Here is a 23807-nt window from a genome sequence, read left to right as displayed (position 1 = left end):
TAAGTATTCAGCCCCTTTGCTCAGTATATCCCATGGTGATAAGTATTCAGCCCCTTTGCTCAGTATATCCCATGGTCATAAGTATTCAGCCCCTTTGCTCAGTATATCCCATGGTCATAAGTATTCAGCCCCTTTGCTCAGTATTGAGTAGAGGCACCCTCCCTTTTGAGCTAGTACAGCCATGAGTCTTCTTGGGATCCTGGATTTGGGGATCCTTGGCCATTCTTCCTCGCAGATCCTCTCCAGTTCCGTCAGGTTGGATGGTGAACGTTGGTGGATGCCATTTTCAGGTCTCTCCAGAGATGCTCAGTTGGGTTTAGGTCAGGGCTGTGGCTGGGCCGGTCAGGAATGATCACAGAGTTGTTCTGAAGCTGCTCCTTTGTTATTTTAGCTGTGTACTTAGGGTCATTGTCTTGTTGGAAGGTGAACCTTCGGCCAAGTCTGAGGTCCAAAAATGTAAAGGGGTGTGAATACTTTCCGTACCCACTGTATGTAGCATTGTATCTAGATCCAGTGGACTCGCCGGCTGCTTTCTAGCTGTGTGTTAGAGAGGTGGATGGCATTGTGTCCCTGGTCTCGTGTCTTGTTGGGGCGGCTGCTGTCTGCTCTGACCCGGGGCGTTCGCCTCCCTCTTGCCTCAGACGTCTCAGCTTATTGTACGATATCCATGGTCGTTTCTTTGCCAATATAAATGCAGTAAACGCCTTCTGTATTCTTTTCACGTCCGTGTGTTTTAGTAATACAGGGATAGTCTGCATCAGGTACAGTCATCCCACAAAAGTGACATAGGCAGATGTCCCCACGTCTCTAGCGCTCTATGTTATCTATCAGAGGGGGTAGTTATATATATATATATATACAGTACAGACAAAAAGTTTGGAAACACCTTCTCATTCAAAGAGTTTTCTTTATTTTCATGACTCTGAAAATTGTAGGTTCACATTGAAGGCATCAAAACTCTGAATTATCACATGTGGAATGAAATACTTACCAAAAAGTGTGATACAAGTGACAATATGTCTTATATTCTAGGTTCTTCACAGTCGCCGCCTTTTGCTTTGATTACTGCTTTGCACACTCTTGGCATTCTCTTGTCACCGGAAATGGTCTTCACTTCACAGGTGCGCCCTGTCAGGGTTAATAAGTGGGATTTCTTGCCTTATAAATGGGGTTGGGAGCATCAGTTGTGTTGGGCAGACGTCTGGTGGATACACAGCTGATAGTCCTACTGAATAGACTGTTAGAATTTGTATTATGGCAAGAAAAAAGCAGCTAAGTAAAGAAAAACGAGCGGCCATCATTATTAAGAAATGAAGGTCGGTCAGTCCAAAAAATTGGGAAAACTTTGAAAGTGTCCTTAAGTGCAGGGGCAAAAACCATTAAATGCTACAAAGAAGCTGGCTCACATGAGGACCGCCCCAGGAAAGGAAGACCAAGAGTCACCTCTGCTGCAGAGGATAAGTTTATCCGAGTCACCAGCCTCAGAAATCGCAGGTTAACAGCAGCTCAGATTAGAGACCAGGTCAATGCCACACAGAGGTCTAGCAGCAGACACATCTCTAGAACAACTGTTAAGAGGAGACTTTGTGCAGCAGCCTTCATGGTAAAATAGCTGCTAGGAAACCACTGGTAAGGACAGGCAACAAGCAGAAGAGAACACGAGGAATGGACATTAGACCAGTGGAAATCTGTGCTTGGGTCTGATGAGTCCAAATCTGAGATCTTTGGATCCAACCACCGTGTCTTTGTAGAAAAGGTGAACGGATGGACTCTACATGCCTGGTTCCCACCGTGAAGCATTGAGGAGGAGGTGTGATGGGGGGGGGGCTTTGCCGGTGACAATGTTGGGGATTTATTCAAAATTGAAGGCACACAGAACCAGCATGGCTACCACAGCATCTTGCAGCGGCGTGCTATTCCATCTGGTTTGCGTTTAGTTGGACTATCATTTATTTTTCAACAGGACAATGACCCCAAACACTCCTCCAGGCTGTGTAAGGGCTATTTGACTAACAAGGAGAGTGATGGGGGCTACACCAGATGACCTGGCCTCCACAGTCACCAGACCTAAACCCAATCGAGATGGTTTGGGGTGAGCTGGACCGCAGAGTGAAGGCAAAAGGGCCAACAAGTGCGAAGCATCTCTGGGAACACCTTCAAGACTGTTGGAAGACCATTTCCGGTGACTACCTCTTGAAGCTCATCAAGAGAATGCCAAGAGTGTAAGCAGTAATCACAGCAAAAGGTGGCTACTTTGAAGACCCTAGAATATAAGACATATTTTCAGTTGTTTCACACTTTTTTGTTAAGTATTTCATTCCTCATGTGATAATTCATAGTTTTGATGCCTTCAATGTGAATCTACAATTTTCAGAGACATGAAAATAAAGAAAACTCTTTGAGAAGGTGTGTCCAAACTTTTGGTCTGTACTGTATACATGGCCATGGAGTCTGTGCCCCCAGGTAAGTTATATTGTGGAGCTATCTCCACGTTCACACACTTTAATTTACGCCGATCTGTAGTGTGGCGCCCCTGAGGCTTCAGTTGCCACAGAGGTACTGCACCTCAGCAAGAGGTGTCGTATTCCATTGTACCACCCCCGCGTTAGCAGCTGGACTGCTCGGATCCAGATCCGCGGTGGCTCGAGGGGTCTTTGGACCCGGGGGTCGTGCTGCTCCTCGAACAAAGGGGGTTATTTACAGGGGATATGTTAGAGTTTGTGACGCCACCCGTGGTTTGCGGTAATTTGGGGGTACCACCGCTGCAGTTGGGAGTAGCCGAGGGCGATAGAATGGAGAAGCCAGGTGTTAGGACCCTCCACGGGTAGGGGGAATTGCCCCGGGACTCGGTGATGGTGTTGGGGAGGTGCTGTCGGGAGCGCAGGGGCAACTTTCGTACTCACTCAGTCCACAAAGCTGACACCAACAACTGGATAAACCAAAGTTCTGGACACCGCTGCCGCTGAGGGGAGCTAGTTTGGGTCCCGTCCCCGATGGTGTTGCCTGGTGATCCGTGACCTGCCTCCTGGCACTAAGTTACTTCTCTGTTGGTCCCGGTAGTGTTGAACTAGCCGGGTTCAGCTCCCCAAAATGGCTAACTGTGGGAGCTTGCTCTCAGGGTTCATGCTTGGGATTTTCTGGACCGTATATGTGGAAAGTCCTATCCCCCTCGTTGCGCTAGTACCCCGATTCTGGAGCGGGTGGAGAACGGATCTTGAAGGCTCCGTTCTCATCGGGTCAATTGTCAGGTTGCCTGGAGCTACTCCCTGATCTAGGGTCCATGTACCCCGTCGTGCCCTGGTCCCAGCCCGGTGATCGTGCAAGGCCGCCGGCTGTCCTCCTCGACAGTACCGTGCCCCTTACCACGATCCCCTGCAACCGGGGGTCCAGCTCCTACTAGGCTCAGACCACCGTCTGTCACCAAGTTACTTCCAAGGAGCCTGGCTCCTGACCACCTCCAAACTTCACTGACTGCTACTGACACTCCTGACCCCCCCCCCTTAACCAACCCCGCAAGTGGGCGGCCCTATTCTACTCAGACCGTCCACTGGTGTGTTGTGAATGTCAGTTATGCTTTTGCTGCTGTGAGGCTCCCTCTTGTGGACAGGAATGGTTTGGACAGAGACCAGGTGTGATGGAGCAATGGGTGTTTCCATTGCTCCAACTCTCTGCCTATTTAAACCCTGGCCTCCTGGCAGGCTGAGCCGGTTATCATTGTCCTGTAGCTCTCCAGCCTTTTCATCTTGCTTGGTTCTTTCTTATGTTATGTTGTTTTGTTCTTATCTGGGATGTCAATTATTGTGGTTGTTTTCAGTTTATTTGCATGCAGGAATCTTCCCTCTCTGTTGCTTTGCTGGGAAGCTCCCTGCAGCTATGTTTGGAGTTTTGCTCCTGTAAGTCCATGTGTTTGTTGCTTCTTGAATTTGTAATGATTCCTGCTTTCTGTTCATTGGTATGACAAGAGCGCCTGGTATAGGACGAAGTGCAGATTGTGCGATCTGAGGACCTTTTTGTACTATCAGGTATTTGGGTTTTCGCAGAGTTTTTCTCTGGCCACCATCAGCCTCTTTCCTATACTTTCCTATTTAGTCAGTGGGCCCTCACCTTTGCTGATCCTATCATCCATCTGTGTATTGTATTTTCCTATATCACCGTAGTCTTTGAATGTGGGGGGCTTGCTATACCTTTTGCGGTCTATTTCTGAGGCAGTTATTCATCCTTCCTTCCTTTAGGATAGCTAATTCTCCTGCTGGGTTCGCGGTGCATAGGATGTTAGTTCACCCCTCAGCTACTTCTACAGTAGTGTTGATGGTTAGTAACCGGATGGCAGCCAGATGCTCTTGTCACCTTTTGCCAATGATTTATTGTGATCTTCCATGGTTCCGGATCATAACACTGGTGTGTCTGGTGGGTGTGGTGCAGAGTGTACCTAGGACTTTCATTGACTGCTGTTGGCAACACCGTTAGTTGGGGACCCATAACCAAGGAGGAGGTGGATATTGCACACAAGGGCATATTATACAATACCCTGTGACGACCTGATAGGCCAGGGCGTCATACCATCTTCTGTAAGGAGGAGGTCAACACCGGTTCACACAGAAGCACAACACTCTCATTCAGCAACACCTCACCAGACATGGCAAGGGCGTGATTATACCCAAAGCTAGGCCGGGGCGGTGGAGTCGTAGGAGTGGGAACACGATAGTACAAAGTTGGAACACAGTGTGGACTGTTTGGAATTCAGTCAGAGGAGCAGTGGAGAAGCTAAGAACCGCGGCCTGGAGCTGGTACCGCTCGGCCCGGGCACCGACTGAAGAGGTCCTAGAGACCGCGCAGCTAAGCTTCTGTGTCCTTGTTTCACATATAATCTTCGGGTGGAAGGACTTGACTGTAACATAGGGACTGGTCCCTAAGCTAGGGGAGTATAACCTATGGGCTCAACTATCAAAACCAGCGGCTGAGGTGGTGCACGCACCGAAGCTACCACCACACACAAATTCACTGGAAGGTGACCCTCAAGGACCAAAGGGATAGAGCTTCACACCACCCAACAGGGTCCACGGGCACTGGCACAGAGTTCAGTGAGCGAAGGCACAATGCAGGAGGGAGAAGAAAGCGTAGGACTCGGCCAGGAAAGGATTCACTTCAGAAAGGTGCACCGGACTCTACCTCTGAAGTAACCGGGATCGGCTAGAGCTCAGCACGGTGAATCCCAGCACTCCAAAGGTGGTCCCTGGCATGTGTGTAACCAGCTACAGTGAGTAAACACCTTGAGACTGCACCCCTGAGTCGCTCCATTATTCGCCAGCACCCCCCCAATTTTAGATTACTACCACCACCTTCCGCCCTGTGGCCCAGCTCTATCTGTGGAGAGCTACACCATCAATTCCCCGTCCCCTTTTGATTGACACTGCCGGGGTCACGAAACCGGGCTACGCCACCGTGGCCCCCAGAGCCCGAACCGCCACCCGGTATCGAGTCACCCCACAGTCCCATTGTGGGCATGTCAGTAGCAACTGGCATTTATTGATGTTTATTTTGTAGCCCGAAAAAGACCCCAAACAATCTATTTTATCCAATGTCGTGTGTAATTGTGCAGGGTCACACGGGGCAGGTGGTTAACCTACTCGTCGCCGGGCTGTTTCGGGTCGGGTCCAGCATTGTCACGGGGTTGCCTTGCCCGATTCTGTTGCCCCGAGGTGTGCAGTAAATGGAGGGAAAGCGGAGTGATTGGGGAAAGTTTACCGTGACGCCACCTGTGGTATGCGGCCAGGAAATGTTCGCCGCTGCAGGATTCCTCGCTGGGGAGGGTGTTATGGCAGCCGAGATGGTGTCGCTTCCCACAGGCGGAGCGGGCCACGGGTGGATGACGAGGGGTTGGCAGTCCCTTGGAAGCGCCGGAGCGCGGGGCGACGGCGTCGCTAATCAGAGTCTGAGTCAGCAACTGTGGTTCCAGGTTCTTTTTACTCACTGATTTCAAGCTGCACCCAGGTGCTGGTCTCTGCCGTCATGGGCTCCGGTCAATCCCAAGCAGGTAAAGGGGCCACCACCGGTGTTTGCAGAGAGAAAGAGAGAGAGTGTACTTTTCCGAGGATGCCCCCCTCAGCAGTTGGGAACCCGGGCTGAGCTCCCGCTCCAAGCCCCAGGCCTAGTGAAATCCAAGAGTTCCAGGAGTGTCTTGTCAGAACTATGGTCCCGACTCGTCTGTCTTATGTGAGTGTGTTGTGCCTCCTTCTACCCCCAGGTGGCTGGCTTCAGTGACCGGGGAAGTCCCATGCTCATGGTGGCCACCCCCAGGCCTACCCTGAGCCATCCCCCCCTTTGAGAAGGCTCCTAAGCTGTATGTAATGTGTGAATGCGGAACACCGGTGATTAACCTCCCATTTACCTGAGATGGATTCCGCACCTTAACTGAGGGGCAGTACCGTGTGGCGACCAGAGCCTCAGGGGCACCATACTTGCTCTTCTGGTTTTGCTATAAATAAAAGCATCTGTAAAGCAGTGAACTTTATTTCTCTGTTCTCATCATCCATAGTGCAGTAGATATTGTGCTAGCGGCTCTATGGCTATATGGAATAGTGGCGGGATGGGGGGCGTCCGTGCCTCGTTCCCTTGTGTACAGTACATGGATTGTCAATTAAATGAATCCTGGGGTCTGGATTCGTAGATATGGCTTCTAAGTCATATCTGAAGATTCCTTTTATTCCCATGTCGTCCAGGACTATGTCCAGTCATTGCCACCTGACAATGAACAAGGCCTTGTCTGCGTCCCAGTAACGCTGGGTTACCCCTGATGATGCCCGGTCATCTCATCCCGTCCTCGACCACCAGGACAGGCCTTATATTAACGACCGCAGATCTGCACCCAATGTCTGTCGGCTTCGGTCAGGTTTGGAAGGGACAGTTTCTTGAGGAGTTCACCACCGTTTCCCGCGATCAATGTCTCCTGCGTATACAGCTCTGTATAAAACTGTTCTCATTCATTTTTTGTGGTGGTTGTGGCTTTCTCCTATTTTGTCTCTCAGACATCCCATGTGTGTTCTCGGTATCTATCCTTTTGCTAGTAGTGCCATATTACCATACTTGGAGTATCGCGCCCCTACCCTCTGACCCTTCATCTTTTCCACCTATCACAGGATTTTAGCGTTCGCCCACCTATCTCTGTTCTCATAGATGGATCTTGTTGATATTCTGTGTATGTGTGCCACCCCCGCGTCAGCCGCCGGGCTGCTCGGATCCGGATCCGCGGTGACTCGAGGGATCTCCGGACCCAGGGGTCGGGGTCACGCGGCCACTCGGAACAAAGGGGGGTTATTTACAGGGGATTGTAAGGACAGTTCATGACGCCACCCATGGTGCGTCGTAAGATGGAGTACCACCGCTGCGATGGGGAGTACCCGGTGGCGATGGGGCGGGCAGCAAGATATTTAGCCCCTCCACGGGTAGTGGGAATGCCACGGGACTCGATGAGGGAAACAGGGAAGTGCCGTTGGGATGGTAAGGGGTCGTTCGTTTACTTACTCAGTCCAATAACACTGACACCGACAACTGTATATGTATATACGCACACACTGTATATATATATATATATATATATATATATATATGCACACACTGTATATGTATATATTCACATACTGTATATGTATATATGCACACACTGTATATATATATATGCACACACTGTATATATATATATATGCACACACTGTATATGTATATATGCACACACTGTATATATATATGCACATGTGTCGCCCTGGGCAAGCCAGGGGACACGGGTCACAACACCACCACACCCCACACTCCAGGTAGGCACATCACAGCTAACCAGAAATCCTTGTTGCCTTCCTCCAGGAGTTTGATGATGCACACCAGGGGGTGGGCCAGGCGGTTGGCTCCGCCCACCGAGGAGCTCACAACTCTGGAGGCGGGAGAAACCAGGCAGTCCAGTGAGGGACATGAAGGAGTGAAGAGAGATTAGCCCAGGTAGGGCTTGAGTGCAGTCTAGTCAGGGAGGAGGAAGAGGAAGGAGTGGAGGAGTAGTCTAGACAGGGCGAAAGTAAACAGCAAAGTGAGAGTGAAAGTAAAAGTAGAAAAGTGGAAAAGGAGGAAAGCAAGTGAAGTGACAGAAGAGAAAGACAGCCTGAAGGGTCCAGCTTTGTGGAGGGCCAGATCAGCAAGGTCAGCGACGGCGGTGACTGTCTGGAGGGGGACCGTTTGGAAGTTCCTGGAAGGACCCCGTTGGCTGTGTGCCCGGTGGTCTGGAGCAGTGTTCTGAAGGACAGTCAGCACCAGGGCAGGGGCCTCTCGGACCCCGGCAAGGCTAGGAGTCGCCAAATTTGCCGAATCCGTCCTTGACGGGGACGCAGATCCCCCAACAACCAAGTCCCGATTGAAGGCAACAGCCCAACCCGAAGCAGAGAGACACCGCCACCGCCACGGCACCAGTTTCTCAGGGCCAGCGCCTGCGGGCAAAGTGTAGAGCTCCTCCGGCCCAGATTGCAGTCGGGGAGCGGGTAACCGGAGGGAATCCACCGCTACCACAAGTGAAACATAAGTGCAAGGAAGAGGGACATCACCGTCACCTACCGGGAGTGCAGGTGCAGCCGTCTGTGGGACCGTCCTACCAGCCATTTGGTTTACCGTACGAACTGTGTCCGTGTCTCAGGAGTGAGTACCACAGTGCCGCAAGGCACAGCGCTGCCCCCGCGTCCCTGCGCCCACCAGGCCCCGCACCTACTTCACCATCACCGGGCCCCGGGATCACCAACCCCTACCCACGGAGGGGCAACACAACACCTGGCTGCTCCACATCACCATCCCCGGGAGCCCCGTACAGAGCAGCGGTGGTGCAATCACCACAACCGTGGGTGGCGTCACGAACTATAACAACCCCCACACCCAACCACAAACCCCCCCCCCCTTTTCACTCACGGGCGAGGAGTGTCGCTCGAGAAACCCCGGGATCCGGCCCACAGCTCGAGCCACCACTGAGCAGCTGCCGGACCCGAGCAGAAGGAGTGAGCGCGGTGTGCTGACACCCTCCTCCCCGCCCGCGACACACACACTGTATATGTATATACGCACACACTGTATATGTATATATGCACGCACTGTATATATATATATATATATATATATATATATGCACACACTGTATATGTATATATGCACACACTGTATATGTATATATGCACACACTGTATATGTATATATGCACACACTGTATATGTATATACGCAGACTGTATATGTATATATGCACACACTGTATATGTATATATGCACACACTGTATAAGTATATATGCACACACTGTATATGTATATATGCACACACTGTATATGTATATATGCACACACTGTATATGTATATATGCACACACTGTATAAGTATATATGCACACACTGTATATGTATATATGCACACACTGTATATGTATATATGCACACACTGTATATGTATATATGCACACAATGTATATATATATGCACACACTGTATATGTATATATGCACACACTGTATATATATATATATGCACACACTGTATATGTATATATGCACACACTGTATATGTATATATGCACACACTGTATATGTATATATGCACACACTGTATATGTATATATGCACACACTGTATATGTATATACGCACACACTGTATATGTATATATGCACACACTGTATATATATATATACATACACTGTATATGTATATATGCACACACTGTATATGTATATATGCACACACTGTATATGTATATATGCACACACTGTATATGTATATATGCACACACTGTATATGTATATATGCACACTGTATATGTATATATGCACACACTGTATATGTATATATGCACACACTGTATATGTATATATGCACACACTGTATATGTATATATGCACACACTGTATATGTATATATGCACACACTGTATATGTATATATGCACACTGTATATGTATATATGCACACACTGTATATGTATATATGCACACACTGTATATGTATATATGCACACACTATATATATATATATATATATATATATGCACACTGTATATGTATATATGCACACACTGTATATGTATATATGCACACACTGTATATGTATATATGCACACACTGTATAAGTATATATGCACACACTGTATATGTATATATGCACACACTGTATATGTATATACGCACACACTGTATATGTATATATGCACACACTGTATATGTATATATGCACACACTGTATATGTATATATGCACACACTGTATATGTATATATGCACACACTGTATATGTATATACGCACACACTGTATATGTATATACGCACACACTGTATATGTATATACGCACACACTGTATATGTATATACGCACACACTGTATATGTATATACGCACACACTGTACATATTATTTTTTATTTGTTCAGGCTGTCCGTGCACTGTTCACAGTAGATGTGCTGTCATGTAATTTATAGGAAGTAAATGCATGCAGTTCTTGCATTTCATTGGAGTTGCGAAACTTCAGTGACATTGTTACAGACCAGGCACACGTCTGGACGCTGGAGGAGGCTGCAAAATCTGCTTAGAAGGATTCTGCAAGTTACATTAATCTCATGTGACCAATGGTTGCTTCTGTCTAATCAGTGTCTCTGCTTTCTCTCCCCAGAATCAGAAATCCATTGCATATTCCAATCTGCCATCAGCTATGAGACCAGTGCCACTTCCAGTATCAAAACCCCCAGAGACATGGAGCCTGGAGGAGGCAGTCGATGAAGACATTGCAGTCCATGGGTCAGAGATGGGGAACAATGCTGATTCAGACTCTGAACCCCCAGAGACATGGAGCCTGGAGGAGGCAGCCGATGAAGACATTGCAGTCCATGGGTCAGAGATGGGGAACAACGCTGATTCAGGCTCTGAGCCCCCAAAGACATGGAGCCTGGAGGAGACAGCCGATGAAGACGTTGCAGTCCATGGGTCAGAGATGGGGAACAATGCTGATTCAGACTCTGAGCCCCCAAAGACATGGAGCCTGGAGGAGACAGCCGATGAAGACATTGCAGTCCATGGGTCAGAGATGGGGAACGACGCTGATTCAGACTCTGAGCCCCCAGAGACATGGAGCTTGGAGGAGACAGCCGATGAAGACATTGCAGTCCATGGGTCAGAGATGGGGAACGACGCTGATTCAGGCTCTGAGCCCCCAGAGCCATGGAGCTTGGAGGAGACAGCCGATGAAGACATTGCAGTCCATGGGTCAGAGATGGGGAACGACGCTGATTCAGGCTCTGAGCCCCCAGAGCCATGGAGCTTGGAGGAGACAGCCGATGAAGACGTTGCAGTCCATGGGTCAGAGATTGGGAACGACGCTGATTCAGACTCTGAGCCCCCAGAGCCTTGGAGTCTGGAGGAGGTAGTCGATGAAGACGTTGCAGTCCATGGGTCAGAGATGGGGAACGACGCTGATTCAGACTCTGAGCCCCCAGAGACATGGAGCCTGGAGGAGGCAGCCGATGAAGACGTTGCAGTCCATGGGTCAGAGATGGGGAACGACGCTGATTCAGACTCTGAGCCCCCAGAGCCATGGAGCTTGGAGGAGACAGCCGATGAAGAAGCCTAGAAAAGGTGAACGGATGGACTCTACATGCCTGGTTCCCACCGTGAAGCATGGAGGAGGAGGTGTGATGGTGGGGGGGGGGGGGCTTTGCCGGTGACAATGTTGGGGATTTATTCAAAATTGAAGGCACACAGAACCAGCATGGCTACCACAGCATCTTGCAGCGGCGTGCTATTCCATCTGGTTTGCGTTTAGTTGGACTATCATTTATTTTTCAACAGGACAATGACCCCAAACACTCCTCCAGGCTGTGTAAGGGCTATTTGACTAACAAGGAGAGTGATGGGGGCTACACCAGATGACCTGGCCTCCTCTGTCACCAGACCTAAACCCAATCGAGATGGTTTGGGGTGAGCTGGACCGCAGAGTGAAGGCAAAAGGGCCAACAAGTGCGAAGCATCTCTGGGAACTCCTTCAAGACTGTTGGAAGACCATTTCCGGTGACTACCTCTTGAAGCTCATCAAGAGAATGCCAAGAGTGTGCAAAGCAGTAATCACAGCAAAAGGTGGCTACTTTGAGGAACCTAGAATATAAGACATATTTTCAGTTGTTTCACACTTTTTTGTTAAGTATTTCATTCCTCATGTGATAATTCATAGTTTTGATGCCTTCAATGTGAATCTACAATTTTCAGAGACATGAAAATAAAGAAAACTCTTTGAGAAGGTGTGTCCAAACTTTTGGTCTGTACTGTATACATGGCCATGGAGTCTGTGCCCCCAGGTAAGTGTTATATTGTGGAGCTATCTCCACGTTCACACACTTTAATTTACGCCGATCTGTAGTGTGGCGCCCCTGAGGCTTCAGTTGCCACAGAGGTACTGCACCTCAGCAAGAGGTGTCGTATTCCATTGTACCACCCCCGCGTTAGCAGCCGGACTGCTCGGATCCAGATCCGCGGTGGCTCGAGGGGTCTCCGGACCCGGGGGTCGTGCTGCTCCTCGAACAAAGGGGGTTATTTACAGGGGATATGTTAGAGTTTGTGACGCCACCCGTGGTTTGCGGTAATTTGGGGGTACCACCGCTGCAGTTGGGAGTAGCCGAGGGCGATAGAATGGAGAAGCCAGGTGTTAGGACCCTCCACGGGTAGGGGGAATTGCCCCGGGACTCGGTGATGGTGTTGGGGAGGTGCTGTCGGGAGCGCAGGGGCTACTTTCGTGCTCACTCAGTTCACAAAGCTGACACCAACAACTGGATAAACCAAAGTTCTGGACACCGCTGCCGCTGAGGGGAGCTAGTTTGGGTCCCGTCCCCGATGGTGTTGCCTGGTGATCCGTGACCTGCCTCCTGGCACTAAGTTACTTCTCTGTTGGTCCCGGTAGTGTTGAACTAGCCGGGTTCAGCTCCCCAAAATGGCTAACTGTGGGAGCTTGCTCTCAGGGTTCATGCTTGGGATTTTCTGGACCGTATATGTGGAAAGTCTTATCCCCCTCGTTGCGCTAGTACCCCGATTCTGGAGCGGGTGGCGAACGGATCTTGAAGGCTCCGTTCTCATCGGGTCAATTGTCAGGTTGCCTGGAGCTACTCCCTGATCTAGGGTCCATGTACCCCCTCGTGCCCTGGTCCCAGCCCGGTGATGGTGCAAGGCCGCCGGCTGTCCTCCTCGACAGTACCGTGCCCCTTACCACGATCCCCTGCAACCGGGGGTCCAGCTCCTACTAGGCTCAGACCACCGTCTGTCACCAAGTTACTTCCAAGGAGCCTGGCTCCTGACCACCTCCAAACTTCACTGACTGCTCCTGACACTCCTGACCCCCCCTTAACCAACCCCGCAAGTGGGCGGCCCTATTCTACTCAGGCCGTCCACTGGTGTGTTGTGAATGTCAGTTATGCTTTTGCTGCTGTGAGGCTCCCTCTTGTGGACAGGAATGGTTTGGACAGAGACCAGGTGTGATGGAGCAATGGGTGTTTCCATTGCTAACTCTCTGCCTATTTAAACCCTGGCCTCCTGGCAGGCTGAGCCGGTTATCATTGTCCTGTAGCTCTCCAGCATTTTCATCTTGCTTGGTTCTTTCTTATGTTATGTTGTTTTGTTCTTATCTGGGATGTCAATTATTGTGGTTGTTTTCAGTTTATTTGCATGCAGGAATCTTCCCTCTCTGTTGCTTTGCTGGGAAGCTCCCTGTAGCTATGTTTGGAGTTTTGCTCCTATAAGTCCATGTGTTTGTTGCTTCTTGAATTTGTAATGATTCCTGCTTTCTGTTCATTGGTATGACAAGAGCGCCTGGTATAGGACGAAGTGCAGATCGTGCGATCTGAGGACCTTTTTGTACTATCAGGTATTTGGGATTTTGCAGGGTTTTTCTCTGGCCACCATCAGCCCCTTTCCCATACTTTCCTATTTAGTCAGTGGGGCATCACCTTTGCTGATCCTATCATCCATCTGTGTATTGTATTTTCCTATATCACCGTAGTCTTTGAATGTGGGGGGCTTGCTATACCTTTTGCGGTCTATTTCTGAGGCAGAGAGTTATTCATCTTTCCTTCCTTTAGGATAGCTAATTCTCCTGCTGGGTTCGCGGTGCATAGGATGTTAGTTCACCCCTCAGCTACTTCTACAGTAGTGTTGATGGTTAGTAACCGGATGGCAGCCAGATGCTCTTGTCACCTTTTGCCAATGATTTATTGTGATCTTCCATGGTTCCGGATCATAACACTGGTGTGTCTGGTGGGTGTGGTGCAGAGTGTACCTAGGACTTTCATTGACTGCTGTTGGCAACACCGGTAATTGGGGACCCATAACCAAGGAGGAGGTGGATATTGCACAGAAGGGCATATTGCACAATACCCTGTGACGACCTGATAGGCCAGGGCGTCATACCATCTTCGGTAAGGAGGAGGTCAACACCGGTTCACACAGAAGCACAACACTCTCATTCGGCAACATGTCACCAGACATGGCAAGGGCGTGATTATACCCAAAACTAGGCCGGGGCGGTGGAGTCGTAGGAGTGGGAACACGATAGTACAAAGTTGGAACACAGTGTGGACTGTTTGGAGTTCAGTCAGAGGAGCAGTGGAGAAGCTAAGAACCGCGGCCTGGAGCTGGTACCGCTCGGCCCGGGCACCGACTGAAGGGGTCCTAGAGACTGCGCAGCTAAACTTCTGTGTCCTTGTTCCACATATAATCTTCGGGTGGAAGGACTGGACTGTAACATAGGGACTCGTGCCTAAGCTAGGGGAGTATAACCTATGGGCTCAACTAACAAAACCAGCGGCTGAGGTGGTGCACGCACGCACCGAAGCTACCACCACACACAAATTCACTGGAAGGTGACCCTCAAGGACCAAAGGGATAGAGCTTCACGCCACCCAACAGGGTCCACGGGCACTGGCACAGAGTTCAGTCAGCGAAGGCGCAACGCAGGAGGGAGAAGCAAGAGCAGGACTCGGCCAGGAAAGGATTCACTTCAGAAAGGTGCACCAGACTCTACCTCTGAAGTAACCGGGATCGGCTAGAGCTCATCACGGTGAATCCCAGCACTCCAAAGGTGGTCCCTGGCATGTGTGTAACTGGCTACAGTGAGTAAACACCTTGAGACTGCACCCCTGAGTCGCTCCATTATTCTCCAGCGCCCCCCCAATTTTAGATTACTACCACCACCTTCCGCCCTGTGGCCCAGCTCTATCTGTGGAGAGCTACACCATCTAAGCTGCACCACCATCAACCCCAGAGGCCTTCATCCCGCAGCGGCGGCACCACCACTTGCTGCATACCACAGGTGGCGTCACGAACTACCATCCCTATCATCCATCAATTCCCCGTCCCCTTTTGATTGACACTGCTGGGGTCACGAAACCGGGCCACGCCACCGTGGCCTCCCAGAGCCCGAACCGCCACCCGGTATCGAGTCACCCCACGGTCCCGTTGTGGGCATGTCAGTAGCAACTGGCATTTATTGATGTTTATTTTGTAGCCAGAAAAAGACCCCAAATAATCTATTTTATCCAATGTCGTGTGTAATTGTGCAGTGTCACACGGGGCAGGTGGTTAACCTACTCGTCGCCGGGCTGTTTCGGGTCGGGTCCAGCATTGTCACGGGGTTGCCTTGCCCGATTCTGTTGCACCGAGGTGTGCAGTAAATGGAGGGAAAGCGGAGTGATTGGGGAAAGTTTACCGTGACACCACCTGTGGTATGCGGCCAGGAAATAGTCGCCGCTGCAGGATTCCTCGTCGGGGAGGGTGTTATGGCAGCCGGGATGGTGTCGCTTCCCACAGGCGGAGCGGGCAACGGGTGGATGACGAGGGGTTGGCAGTCCCTTGGAAGCGCCGGAGCGCGGGGCGACGGCGTCGCTAATCAGAGTCTGAGTCGGCAACTGTGGTTCCAGGTTCTTTTTACTCACTGATTTCAAGCTGCACCCAGGTGCTGGTCTCTGCCATTGTGGGCTCCGGTCAATCCCAAGCAAGTAAAGGGGCCACCACCGGTGTTTGCAGAGAGAAAGAGAGAGAGTGTACTTTTCCTAGGATGCCCCCCTCAGCAGTTGGGAACCCGGGCTGAGCTCCCGCTCCAAGCGCCAGGCCGAGTGAAATCCAAGAGTTCCAGGAGTGTCTTGTCAGAACTATGGTCCCGACTCGTCTGTCTTATGTGAGTGTGTTGTGCCTCCTTCTACCCCCAGGTGGCTGGCTTCAGTGACCGGGGAAGTCCCATGCTCGTGGTGGCCACTCCCAGGCCTACCCTGAGCCATCCCGCCCTGTGAGAAGGCTCCTAAGCTGTATGTAGTGTGTGAATGTGGAACACCGGTGATTAACCTCCCCCTTACCTGAGATGGATACCGCACCTTAACTGAGGGGCAGTACCGTGTGGCGACCAGAGCCTCAGGGGCACCATAATTGCTCTTCTGGTTTTGCTATAAATAAAAGCATCTGTAAAGCAGTGAACTTTACTTCTCTGTTCTCATCATCCATAGTGCAGTAGATATTGTGCTAGCGGCTCTATGGCTATATGGAATAGTGGCGGGATGGGGGGCGTCCGTGCCTCGTTCCCTTGTGTACAGTACATGGATTGTCAATTAAATGAATCCTGGGGTCTGGATTCGTAGATATGGCTTCTAAGTCATATCTGAAGATTCCTTTTACTCCCATGTCGTCCAGGACTATGTCCAGTCATTGCCACCTGACAATGTACAAGGCCTTGTCTGCGTCCCAGTAATGCTGGGTTACCCCTGATGATGCCCGGTCATCTCATCCCGTCCTCCACCACCAGGACAGGCCTTATATTAACGACCGCAGATCTGCACCCAATGTCCGTCGGCTTCGGTCAGGTTTGGAAGGGACAGTTTCTTGAGGAGTTCACCACCGTTTCCCGCGATAAATGTCTCCTGCGTATACAGCTCTGTATAAAACTGTTCTCATTCATTTTTTGTGGTGGTTGTGGCTTTCTCCTATTTTGTCTCTCAGACATCCCATGTGTGTTCTCGGTATCTATCCTTTTGCTAGTAGTGCCATGGTACCATACTTGGAGTATCGCGCCCCTACCCTCTGACCCTTCATCTTTTCCACCTATCACAGGATTTTAGTGTTCGCCCACCTATCTCTGTTCTCATAGATGGATCCTGTTGATATTCTGTGTATGTGTGCCACCCCCGCGTCAGCCGCCGAGCTGCTCGGATCCGGATCCGCGGTGACTCGAGGGATCTCCGGACCCAGGGGTCGGGGTCACGCGTCCACTCGGAACAAAGGGGGGTTATTTACAGGGGATTGTAAGGACAGTTCATGACGCCACCCATGGTGCGTCGTAAGATGGAGTACCACCGCTGCGATGGGGAGTACCCGGTGGCGATGGGGCGGGCAGCAAGATGTTTAGCCCCTCCACGGGTAGTGGGAATGCCACGGGACTCGATGAGGGAAACAGGGAAGTGCCGTTGGGATGGTAAGGGGTCGTTCGTTTACTTACTCAGTCCAATAACACTGACACCGACAACTGTGGTAAACCAAAGTTCTGGACACTGCTGCCGCTTGGAGGCAGCACGCCTGGATCCAGTGCCCATTGGTGTTTCCTGTTGGTCCGTGGCCTTTCCCTTGGCATGTTGTTTATTATCCAGAGCGTATTCCACCCACCACATTTTTAGCAGTTTCTGGACGTTTTCATCCTGGGCCATAAATGTTGGGAATCTCCACAATACGTCCGTACCGTTGGGGTACACGTCATGTAATATTAGCAGGATTGGTGAATGATCTGATATTACTAGATCCTGAATACCAATTTCCTTCACCCCTGGACTCACACCCTGTGAAGATACAAAGTAATTGATTCTGGACCACTTGCTGTGAAGAAGCGAGAAGTGTGTGTACTCTCTTCCTGTCGGGTGATGGCTGCACCATAGATCCACCAATTTAGTAGTTTCCAAAAATGGCTGCAGGGATGTTGGCATTCCCCGAGGCTTGGCCTGTGGGAGACGTTTTCTCCCGTGCCTTGTTTCCAGGATCACAGCGCCTTATCTAGGGGTCATCTTCAGTGATTCGACGCCAGTTATAATTCTGCTCTGCAGCGTGATCGCGGGTCCCTGTGAGTACTTGATCCTGCCCGTCCTCCCTAGCTCCCGTTCTCCTGACTACATCAATCCTCCCTGTTTTCCTGACTGTTTCCGTCCTCCCTGTTCTCCTGTTCTCCTGACTGTTTCCGTCCTCCCTGTCTCCCGTCCTCCTGACTGCATCCATTCTCCCTGTTCTCACGTTCTCCTGACTGTTTCCGTTCTCCCTGTTCTCCCGTTACTCTGACTGAATCTGTCCTCCCAGTTATCCCATCCTCATCACTGTTTCCGTCCTCCCTGTTCTCCCGTTCTCCTGACTGCATCTGTCCTCCCTGTTCTCCTGACTGTTTCTGTCCTCTGTCTCCCATTCTCCTGACTGCGTCCGTCCTCCATGTTCTCCTGACTGCATCCGTCCTCCATGTTCTCCTGACTGCGTCCGTCCTCTCTGTTCTCTTGACTGCGTCCGTCCTCCCTGTTCTCCTGACTGGATCTGTCCTCCCTGTTTTCCCATTCCCCTGTCTGTTTCTGTCCTCCCTGTTCTCCCATTTTCCTAACTACATCCGTCCTCCCTGTTCTCCGGTTCTCCTGACTTTTTCCGTCCTCCCTGTTCTCCGGTTCTCCTGACTTTTTCCGTCCTCCCTGTTCTCCCATTCTCCTGACTACATCCGTCCTCCCTGTTCTCCTGACTGCGTCCGTCCTACCTGTTCCCTTGTTCTCCTGACTACATCCGTCCTCCCTGTTCTCCCGTTCCCCTGACTGCGTTTGACCTCCCTGTTCTCCTGACTGCGTCCGTCCTCCCTGTTCTCCTGTCCTCCTCACTGTGTCCGTCCTCCCTGTTCTCCCGTTCCCCTGACTGCGTCTGTCCTCCCTGTTCTCCTGACTGCGTCCGTCCTCCCTGTCCTCCCTGTTCTCCTGACTGCGTCCGTCCTCCCTGTTCTCCCGTTCCCCTGACTGCGTCTGTCCTCCCTGTTCTCCTGACTGCGTCCGTCCTCCCTGTTCTCCCGTTCCCCTGACTGCGTCTGTCCTCCCTGTTCTCCTGACTGCGTCCGTCCTCCCTGTTCTCCTGTCCTCCTCACTGCGTCTGTCCTCCCTGTTCTCCCGTTCCCCTGACTGCGTCTGTCCTCCCTGTTCTCCTGACTGCGTATGTCCTCCCTGTTCTCCTGACTGCGTCCGTCCTACCTGTTCTCCTGTCCTCCTCACTGTGTCCGTCCTCCCTGTTCTCCCGTTCCCCTGACTGCGTCTGTCCTCCCTGTTCTCCTGACTGCGTCCGTCCTCCCTGTCCTCCCTGTTCTCCTGACTGCGTCCGTCCTCCCTGTTCTCCCGTTCCCCTGACTGCGTCTGTCCTCCCTGTTCTCCTGACTGCGTCCGTCCTCCCTGTTCTCCCGTTCCCCTGACTGCGTCTGTCCTCCCTGTTCTCCTGACTGCGTCCGTCCTCCCTGTTCTCCTGTCCTCCTCACTGCGTCTGTCCTCCCTGTTCTCCCGTTCCCCTGACTGCGTCTGTCCTCCCTGTTCTCCTGACTGCGTACGTCCTCCCTGTTCTCCTGACTGCGTCCGTCCTCCCTGTTCTCTTGTCCTCCTTACTGTGTCCGTCTTCCCTGTTCTCCCGTTCCCCTGACTGCGTCTGTCCTCCCTGTTCTCCTGACTGCGTACGTCCTCCCTGTTCTCCTGACTGCGTCCGTCCTCCCTGTTCTCTTGTCCTCCTTACTGTGTCCGTCTTCCCTGTTCTCCCGTTCCCCTGACTGCGTCTGTCCTCCCTGTTCTCCTGACTGCGTCCGTCCTCCCTGGTTCCATTCCTCCTTTCTCCGGCTCCCTCTCCCTGTGTTTTTTCACCCCTTTATCTGCTCTCCTGGTTCCTGACCACAGCTCGTCACTGACTCTGGTTTCCGCGCCCCTCCGGCTCCGTGCCGTTTTCTCTTGGCTTCTGACTTGGCTTTCTTTGACTCAGTCTCCGTTGAACCCCTGGTATCACGTTATCTCCTGGCACCCACCGACCCCGGCTCGTATGACTATCCCCTATCATCCACTGGGTGAGCCTAGTTGCTTTATGGCCCCTGCACTTCAGCTCCCCCTGCTGGTGCCTTACAAATACTTTGTCATGTGCTCTTTCTACCTCGCGTGTCCTGTCTTGGCCTGATCTGTCCTCCCAAGTGTGTAACACCGTCTTGAAGTCTCCCCCTGTGATGACCTTTTCCTCTTTTTCCACCAGAACCTGTCTTTCCAAGTTTGTAAAATAAAAGTGTATTCTGATCATTTGGTGCGTATATCTTGTCTAGTTTTAGCGGCCCACCAGGGCTTTCCTATAGGAGTTCTTGCCACCGGCGCTCCTCGTCATGTTCGTGCTCCCGGACTCTACAGTTTGCGTCTTTGTGTATCAGGATTAGCGGCTTTTTTGTTTTTTGATGGAGATCCAAGACCTCTCCCAACCACAACTCGTTCATTCTCTCCGATCTTTGCTTTTCAGGTGTGTCTCCGGTGGCATGACCACATCAGGTTTGAGTTTTCAGATGTCTCAATATCATCACTCTTTTGTGGGGAGATTGTTAACCCTTTACATTTCAGGATACTATTCTCATTTTATTTTCTTAAAGACGAAACCCTTCAATCTTAACCCTTACGTAACTGTGCAATTACTTTAAATGTAATTGTTTCTTAAAGGGAACCAATCACCAGGATTTTATATATCTATATATATATATATATATAATCTAAAGCCAGTGCTATATTGGCGCTATCAGGCTGATTCTATACATACCTGCAGTGGTCAGCTCGGATGTTTAGGTTTTGAAACACAAGAAAGTAAAGTTTATAAAATCGGCAGCTTCTTGAGTGACAGCAGCTGAGGATCAGATAATATCTGGGGGGTATGAATAGTTATCCCCTCCCCCTGTTAGAATTAGCATAAATATTATACGATCAATTTTAATTTTGACTTGCAGGACCGGTGGTGAGGTCATACCCATGTGACCAGAAGGGGCGGAGCCTCAGCCAACCAAAAAATATTGCTTCCTGGTATCACCTTTATTGGCTGAGGTGATTGGTGCGCTTTAACCTAAAGCATAAACCTCCTATATGTACAGTAAGATTATAACTAGGGATGATCGAATACCTCAAATATTCGGCAATGCCCATATTCGACGAATAGGTCGCCGCTATGCGACTATTGCGAATATTCGATGCACAATGTAAGTCTATGAGAAACCAGAATAGTTGCTGAATAGCAACTATTCGGGCTTCCCATAGACTTACATTGCGCATAGAATATTCGCATAGCGGCGAACTATTCATCGAATATTCACGAAGCTGAATATTGCCGTATATTTGTGATATTCGATCATCCCTAATTTTAACCTTTTTGACTTCCTTTTTTCGTGCATGTATTAAGAAAACTCTTACTTGTTACCAACTGTCTTACCCAGTTTTTACCACTAGGACACCAGTTACCAGCTTTCCCACTGTCATGGGGTCCTTCTCCAATATCACACAATCAGCAGAGCGAGAGAGGAGTGAATAATCCAAAGAACATTTATTCCAGGCAAATCAGATGGTCCATAAAATAATCCACCACACAGAGGGTAAAGTAGTCCAGTAATGGGATAAATGTCCAAGTCTCTCAGGGGGTGCGGACTGTAGTTCAGCTTCACCCTCAGAGGATAAATCTTCCTGCTTGTCTCTCATCTTCAGACAGACTGAATAATCCCCCAGGTAGGCAGAGAGGTTGGGTGGATTCCAGGCCCCCCTCCCCCAGACCTAGGGACAGAAGCACTGCAGGGGATGATTAACCTCCAGAAAGGACAATGTACACACAAGGCAACACTCCCAACATCTGAACATACACAACCCACCATATCCCACCATCACAGCCCATCCCTGAAACTAGACGGATACAGAACTGAAAGTTTGGTGAAGAGAGAGAGAAAAGAGAGGAGGGAGGAAAAAAAAGGGAAGGAAAGGAGGGGGGTGAAGAGAGGAGAAGGGGAGGAAGGTGAAAAGGGTAGGAGGATGGAAAGGGAAGGGGGGAAGAGGTGGGGGAGGGAGGGGAGAGAGACACACAATGACGTATAAAAAACAGGGAAACCTGCATCTACTTTTAGCCATGTCCTTTGTCTGTAAGCCCATATGGCTTCTTCTGGATATTCGCCCAGTCCCCCACAATCATAGACCCCTGCAGAATGTCCTTCTGTCAATGATTCTGAGCTTTGCTTGTTGCTTCTTGTTGCCAGGAACGCCTTCTTAACGTTTTCTGCCTCTTGATCCTGTGCCATGAAGGTTTCTGTGCCTCCTCCAGGAGCAAAGATCTTAAGGATTGCAGGGAACTGAAAGGCAAATCTGATGTTCTTCCTCGCCAGGTCTGAGCACCGCTCGCTGAATGTCCTCCTCTTCCTGGTGACCTCCACTGAATAGTCACTGAAGAATAAGTCCTTGTGCCCTCGTAGCAGTACCGATGATGTGACTCTCCTGTACTTCTGTAATAGGGTGACTTTATCCGTGAAGTCCAGGAAGCGTACAATAACAGGCCTGGGTCTGGGGCCTCTCCTTCTGCTGCTCTGCTGGTGGCCCAAGTCTATGTGCCCGCTCCACCTTCAGGGGACCCTGTATTCCTAAAGCTTTTGGCAGTTCCTCCATGCATATATGACACGCCCGCCGTGGGGTGACTCGTTACTGGGCCACAGTTCTGGCTTGGGGACGCCACGATGGTGAGACCCGCTTCCGTGACCCCGGCGGTGTCGTTTAACAAATAGGAAGGGGATGATAACAGTCTATTCGTGATGCCACCTGTGGTATGCGGCAAGTTAGGTGCCGCTGCTGCAGGATGGAGGCCTCTGTGGCAGATGGTGACGCAGCTTGGTTGGTGTAGCTCTCCACAGGCAGAGCTGGGCCCCAGGGTGGATGGGGGTGGTAGTAGTTTATGATGGTGGGGCTGCAAGGCCGGAGGTGCGGGTGAATAACGTAGAGACACAGGGATGCAGTCTCAAGGTATTTACTCACTGTAGCAGGTTCCAAGGTAACACGACGTCAGTGACCGCCTTTGGAGTGCTGGGGTTTCACCGTTATGTGCTCCAGCCGATCCCGGTTAGTTCGGAGGTCGAGTCCGTTGCACCTTTCTGAAGTATACCCTTCCCTGGCCGTCTTCCTGAGCTTGCTTTTCCCTTCTGCTTTGTGCCCTCGCTCATCGAACTCTGTGCCAGTGCCCGTGGACCCTGTTGGGTGGCGTGAAACTCTATCCCTTGGTCCTTTAGGGTACCTTCCAGCGAATTTGTGTGCAGATGTGGCTTCAATGCTTGCAGTCACCTGAGCCACTGGTTTCACTAGTGGATTACATAGGTTCTTCTCCTCCAGCCTAGGGACCAGTCCTCGTGTTGCGGCCCAGTCCTTCCACCTGTAGATTATATGTGGAACAAGGCTATAAGAGGATGTTGCATTTTCCGTGGGCTATAGGACTCCTTCTGTCTGTGCCCAGGCCGAGCAGTACCCACTCCAGGCCACGGGTTCTTCGCTCCTCCACTGCTCCTTTCCTCTTTCCTTCTCTCTCCACACTCCACCCCTGTATGTTCCCACTCATCAGACTCCACCCCCCCAGTCTGGCTTCAGGTATAATCACGCCCTTACTATGTCTGGTGAGATGTTGCTGAGTGAGAGTGTTGTGCTTTTGTGTGAACAGGTGGTGACCTCCTCCATACCCAGGATGGAACACCACACCTCTCAATGAGGTGCAG

The sequence above is a fragment of the Anomaloglossus baeobatrachus genome, chromosome 4 (assembly GCF_048569485.1).
Source record: "Anomaloglossus baeobatrachus isolate aAnoBae1 chromosome 4, aAnoBae1.hap1, whole genome shotgun sequence".
Taxonomy (NCBI): domain Eukaryota; kingdom Metazoa; phylum Chordata; class Amphibia; order Anura; family Aromobatidae; genus Anomaloglossus; species Anomaloglossus baeobatrachus.
This window is presented reverse-complemented; position numbering follows the sequence as displayed.